Source organism: Lepisosteus platostomus, chromosome 14, assembly GCF_059453375.1.
Source record: "Lepisosteus platostomus isolate fLepPlt1 chromosome 14, fLepPlt1.hap1, whole genome shotgun sequence".
In the NCBI taxonomy this organism is placed as follows: Eukaryota; Metazoa; Chordata; class Actinopteri; order Semionotiformes; family Lepisosteidae; genus Lepisosteus; species Lepisosteus platostomus.
Window position 1 is genome coordinate 24090317 of NC_142624.1, and position 6796 is coordinate 24097112.

The 6796-nt window shown below is 34.3% G+C and overlaps 1 protein-coding gene across 5 annotated transcripts in view; it reads left to right on the forward strand.

The window, feature by feature from the left end:
• Nucleotides 1–1389, forward strand: part of itprid2 (ITPR interacting domain containing 2) — a 53743-nt gene extending 52354 nt beyond the window's left edge. For all 5 annotated transcript variants that reach the window (XM_088605163.1, XM_088605167.1, XM_088605164.1 and 2 more), the window contains one exon: nt 197–1389. The gene's annotated coding sequence lies outside the window, so the exon portion shown is untranslated. The remainder of the gene's footprint in view (nt 1–196) is intronic.
• Nucleotides 1390–6796: the final 5407 nt, after the last annotated feature.

Sequence of the window (6796 nt, forward strand, 5' to 3'; positions counted from 1 at the left end):
TGTGGATCAATGTATACAGTTCACAGTTCATCTTAAGCCTTTCCCAGGAAATCAAATTTATTTTTCAGATGGTGGTAAAATATGGCAGTTAGAAACTAGATCTGAACAGACTTACCAATTCATTAATTAGTCAGAATGTTTTAACATGGCTATATGTTAGTTTATGTCTTAATAATGTTTTTTTATTTATTTACAGTTTAACAAAAGAAACGCTGTGGACAAATATCACTTCAAACACTGGTAATAACATGCACTGATAACAACCAGACTGCTATTTTTTTTCAATCATGTATTTAGAAAATAAAAATATATATATGACATTTCCTCTATGTATCCTACACAAAGCTTCAGGAGACACTAATGCTGCTGTTATGAGCTACTGTTAACTCCTTTGTTCAAATGTGTATGAGCTTTTGGTCAGCTAAAGTCAAGTTCTAAGGGCTGTTATTTTTATTTTTTCTGTGCTGTATTTAAGTAAGTGTTGTTGGTTCGAGTGTATGTGTAATTGGAAAAGGTGATAAAACTTGAAATGGCTGTTTGCCTGGTTAGTGAAAATGTACCTTAAGAAAGTGTCTACTGTAAATCTGCATGCATTTATTTCAGTCTGATGCCTTACTAATGTGACCTCTATGAGGAGCTAGCTGTGCAATACCTTTAACTCTGGACTTGAACTGAGCAACTACTGTTTTCACTTTTGTCACTTTGAATTACCTGTGTTGTATTGCAATCACTAAATGCCTTTTGTCCGAGCTGTCTCAAATAATTAATTTGTTAAAGAAATGTTATCATGAAAAATGTATATTTTCCAGACCTGAAGCCAGCATGACAATAACATTTATTAAAAATAGTTTTATATAAGAGAGATGTAAATAGTTTCGCTTTTCTTGAGTTATTCAGGAAACTTTTCTAGGACGTCATTTTATACCAGAGGGTTTAATCTAGTTGGTTTGCCTGAGACAGGAGTATTCATAACAATAAACTTTATCGCGTGCACAGCAAGAATGTTTTCTTTTTACATTGTGTTCTCTATATGTTAAAGCCAGCTTAGTCATATTAAAAATATATACTTTGCAGTCTTATTAACAAGAGTAATACTTTATTAGACAATCAATAGAAATCAAAGAAAATTGGAAATTATCAACAGAACTGGTAACATGTTGTGGTTTCAAGCCCTGATGTCTCTATATACTGTATCAAAAAAACAGGGGTGATTTTTGTTCTTTAAAAATTAAATATTCTTTGTAATAGATACTAACAAATTTATGGCAAGTGTTATCTGTATTTGTAAATGGACAGAAATTTAAAGGGACTTTCTTACCTTTGTCATGTGGGATGTATAAGGGGAGATTTATAAAGTAAAAAAATAAAGATTTATTTATTTTGATTACACTGAAGATGTTTTGTGTTCTAATGGAATATTCAAATCAGCTTTAATTATAGGGAAGGTGTCTGTGAAAGAGAGCATATACAATCCTGAGGAAACGAAAGTAACATCCATTTGTCCAAAATATTTTTGTTGAATATATAATGATACTGTAAAAGCTCAAATTCAAATATTCATATAATTTAACACCATGGGAAATATAAAACTGACCCAGAAATAAAGTTAATAATCTTTTCAAGTTTAAACATCAGTTTAAAGCACACTGTATCTCACTTAGAGCTTCAGTCTATATGGGGAAAATGAAATTATTGATTACAAGAGAGCTTCATACTTTTCAAAGTAATTCTACAATCAGTTCAGATATATGAAAGACAGTTTTTTTCCATGGTAGCAATATATTTTGCAAAGATATTTGTCTGTCAGGAGAATGAAATTTAAAGAGAGGTTGCAGGATTCTACATTGGAACATATATTGTTGGAGATACAGCAGTCCACATTTTATGTACTGACACATTTCTTTAGGTTTAATCTGATGTTTTTAACTTGAAACATTAATATTTAAGTCAGAAAATTAGCAAAGTTAGACATGAAATATGGATTAATCTATTTTTGATAAGTGTGGTCAGTGTTAAATCAGAACAGTTTTGAGCTTAATTGATCAGTGGATATTTGGCTTTTGCATTATAATTTCATAGCTTTTAGAGTAACATTTACTTTACTTCGAAAGCTATGCAATACAGCACTTATTTACTTATTTATAAGGTCTATCCTGTTCATGTGTCATTCACACACATCTCTGTCTTCAATTCTAGGCTGTCAGAAGCTTTTTCCCCCACTTTCTTACAAAGAAAACTGAGTCAAAAGTGGGATATTGAAAACGTGTATGTTGTTATTAGACCAGAAAATTAAACTTGCATAGTTCAACAAGTCATTCAGTCTTAAGCACATTTTCTGTGTAATACTTCTATTTAATAATTAACTTGCTTTAAACAGAATAATGTGACTGATCAATGAAAGCTATACCAAACGTAGGTAGATTTGATTTCAATTTTGTTCTCTTTTTCTCTGTTAATGAGGTTCACTTCGTGTTCTGCAGCTCATTTTTTTTCTGCTTTACATGAACACAAGAGACTTTGTCAATGCCAAACCCTTTTAAAAACCAATTGAGAATTTAACAAATGTCATCTAGGTGGGAAAGGCTCCTAATGGTAGATGATGGTTTAATTTAGACCAGATGTGTACATTTTGTGCACCAGTACAGTCTATTTTGCCATTACTAATTAATATGGACATTACTGAGGTAATGAGGTACAGCCAACTTGCTGAAGCTTAAATTGAAAAGGTAATTTCAGTTTAATTATGTCCTGCTACATCTGGGGCCTTTCACATTTCCTGTCTTTTGACTGTGTTGTTGTTCATTTTCTGAAATGCGTCAAATTACTTATTTTGCACACATCACTGGTCGGGAGTTACTTCATAGATGTTAATATACATGTCAACTTTTAAAGGTTACTATTGATGAAAGTTTGAAAACAAGAGTGTGGGCACCAGAATTCATGACCAACATTTACAAAAATAGGACCAGTTGGCTCGGAATGAATAGCACAACTGTATCTTTAAAGCATTCTTTCACTCTTGAGTAACCTACATTTGTGCAGTTATGCATAACTAGAAATGTTGTAATACAAAAAGTATAATTGTACTTTTTAAAGTGTAAAAGGTACTTTTAAAGTACTATGCTCCCCGGTTTTTCATTTATGGGAGAAATTCAGATTGATTCTGACATTATAAAGATTATAAATGTATCTTCTGAAAAAAGACAGATTCTTTCTACAGGTGTACATTAGAATGTGTAAATCTGTCAATATTAAAAAAAGCGCATTAGAAGATCGAAACCCTGATGTCTATATTGAAGAAAATTGCAAGTGGAATTTGTACAAACCCATTTGTTATTTACTGTATAGAAATACTGTAGTTTATGATGTTGAAATATTTGCATGAAATGAGCTTAACAACATTATTTTCTTATGCAGTATTTTTCCTTAGATATAGTGTGCAAAAAATATTTGGTAGCACTCAGATAATAATGTTCAGTAATTAGTTATTGAAGTAAGAGAGCTTGATTTCAAGATTATTTCTCAGAAATAATGTCCTGCGTTTGTCTGGATACAAGTGGATTGCAAGCTAATGACACATTTGTGGAGTTAGGGAGGCGGGGGTGAGTCAATATGTTTTTATGTTGCAGATGTTCTGGGTACGTTTCAGATTTCACCAAATCTATAAATCTCCAACTACTATCCACTGTTAATCTCACTGTTGTATAATGTAAGATTATGCTTTCGCTATTTTACTAGTTTCTCGTTCTGTGCTGATCTGTCCTCCCTCAGATTCTCTTCTCGTCCTTTTGCCACTTTCATCTGTCTGTTGAATGGGATAAGTAATTCTATGTGCCATTAGGTTTGGTTCATTTTCACAATCATTCAACTATCTTTTCTCAGTCTAAATATGGATCACCATAATATGATTTGTTTGATACATTACATCCCTAAACTAACTTTTAATGTGAGCTTCTACAGTTTATATCCAATACCAATTTAAAGTCAAAGCTACCCCCTTAGCCGTTTTTACTTTCACTTTTTATTGTTACCTTTTTCTGCCATTTTGCCATTTCCAGGTATTTGTGGTATACATTAAATGACTGTTACGTCCCAGTGTGTGTTCTGTGTGTATTTTTGTCCACACTGCTGACCTTTGATTGTTCTCCCTTTTCCACTGGCCAACCATCACACCACTGTTTCAGTATGACATCATCAATCAGCCCTCAGCCAATCAGAACTCATTTTATTCACTATTTAACATGGAGTCTTTCAGGAAGAAAAGGCCTTTCGTTTGACTTCGGTACTGTTTGGGTTTGGTTATCGCTTCGCTTCTGGTTATTGCTTCGGCTTCGTTTGTTGGTTTGTTTTGCTTTATGTTTGTGTATTTTCGTATAGCTTCGGCTTTGTTGTTTTGTTGGTTTTTTTTGTTAGTTTCTTTGTACTTTCGTTTGTTTGTGTGTTCATCCTTGTTTTGTCATTACCTTGCCCTAGTGTTACATGTTCAACTTTTGTGTTCTTTTGTACCCTGCTCCTGTTGATTACTCTTGTTTTCCCTTATTTGTATTCCTGGTTCACTTGTGTTTTTGTGTGAACTTTTGTATTTAAGGTTAGTTTAGGTTGTTGGGTACACTTACACACTTAGTTGATTTTGTATTAGTACACTAGTTTAGTACGGGTGAGTGCCATTTGTCTTGTATGGTTTTGGGTAGTCAGTGCAGGTTAGCTAGGGTGTTGAAGACGCCGAAGACCGTGTGTTTCTGGTTTTCTTTTGTAGTCAGATTAGCTTTCCCTTACTGTCCTAGCCAGCTCCATTTTGTTTGTTATTTTCTTTTCTTTGGCACCACTCTAGTTCCTTACCCTTATCGCACTTCCTAGTCCCTCACCAAAACCCACTTGCTTCCAAAAGAATTATCCTAAATGTCACACCCCTTTTCCCCTAGACACTTGGGGTCGTAACAATGACCATTTCAAAATATTTTACAAACATTTCTTGTTAAAATAAAGTATCAAGGAAAGTCCATGCTGCTGAGAGAATTTTTCCTGAGCTCATGCTCAGTGTATCTACAGTGTGAATGAGCATACTACTTGTGCTTGCCATTTAATGGTTTTCAAATTCTTTACTGCCTTTTTTTCCATAGTCCTTATAGTGTACTTCCTTTCCAACATCATTATGCTTGCCTTGTCATGTTATCAGTTATATTTTAGAAATGTCTTATTTTATTGTACTTGCTTGTGATCAAATCTATTGTTGCCTTTGTATCTACACTTAAAATAAAGCTTTGACAATGCAGCAAGGTTCTCTGAATAAGGCAACACAACTACTACACAAATACGCATATACAGAGTCTGCTGCACTTAATGCAAACGGGAATCTTCATCCTGGAAACATTCTGCCTACACACTCAACATCAGTCTGTAAAAATTGGTGGAAACTGCTTGCTTAAATACATTAGTATTGCTCACTCTTCACTTCCTAAAGAGATAATAGGTGCATTAAAGGTTACATTTGGGGAAACAAAGGAAAGACATAGACCTTAATCTCTAGACCACAATGCTGAAATGAAAAAACAAAAATTATTTCGGGAAACTAAAATGTAGATTCATGATAGCCATTATCATTTTCAAATGCAGTAGGTAATACTCTTAAGGGAAAAGACTGTAAAAAACATGAAGAAGGCTTGAGACAATACTTTTTTTAGGTGCAGGGAAAAAAAACGTTCTTCATTAGAACTGATTCTTGGAAAGGGTCACAAGAAACCAGAAGTATAGGGCATAAGGTGGACTTACACCCTAAATGGACTCCATTGCAGGGCACTCACATGTAGAATCTACCCACCTTTGGAAGGAACCTGGAGCACCCAGTGAAAACCCCAGCTAACACACAAACTTCACATATAAGACATCCCAGTCCACAATCAAACCTAGGCCCCAAGCGTTGTGAAGCAGCAGTGCTAACTGCCACACCACCTTTCTTAAATGTAAATTATAATTAAATAGAGTTACAACAAATGTTTCAGACAGAAGAGAGCGAGCAAGTTCATTCTCAGCTGCTCTAAATCGTAATCACTTCTGATGTCTTTTCTTTTAAAACTAAGCCAAGCTGCTCCATGTTTGACCTCACACTGCTTGGGGTTCCAGCACCCTTGTCATGTGGCCAGGAGCTTGTCCCTCAGTCATGCGGATTGAACCACATCTTACTATGACTACGCAGTCAAACAGACTGAGCAGTATTGTGAAGGTAGCCAGCAAAATTATTGGTGCACAACAGCTACAGCTTTCAGACATCTATGTCAAACAAATAGTGCAGAAGGCCAATATAATCATTGACTTGTTATGACCACCACTTGCAGTAAACATGAGCTCCTTCTATCTGGGAACTGATTTAGACTACCTACTGTAGATTCAAATGCAATAGAACCAAGTTATCTTTTAATCCCAAGGCTATTAACCTGCTTAATTTGGGCAGTTGATAGTATATTTTATTAAATGTATGTTTTTTCTTTTTCATCATACATATTGTTAGTGGGTTCATGTTGTGTTCAATGTGCTGTGCCTATGTTCTTTAACTGTCGGCAAAGCAACCGTCCCATGTGGAACAATAAAAGTAAGTCAAACGCTTTACTGTACTTTTAATTCCTGGCTGTTGTTGCTCCTCTTGAAATTTGTTATTTATATTGAGACATTTTTAAAACAATTTTAAAACAATTTAACACAAATTGCTAATGCAGTTTAAAGCATTAGGGCCTGTACTGAAAATATTATGATTGTGAATTTAAATTCTACGCAAGGCGAGTACCCAAAGCAGCATTTTTTT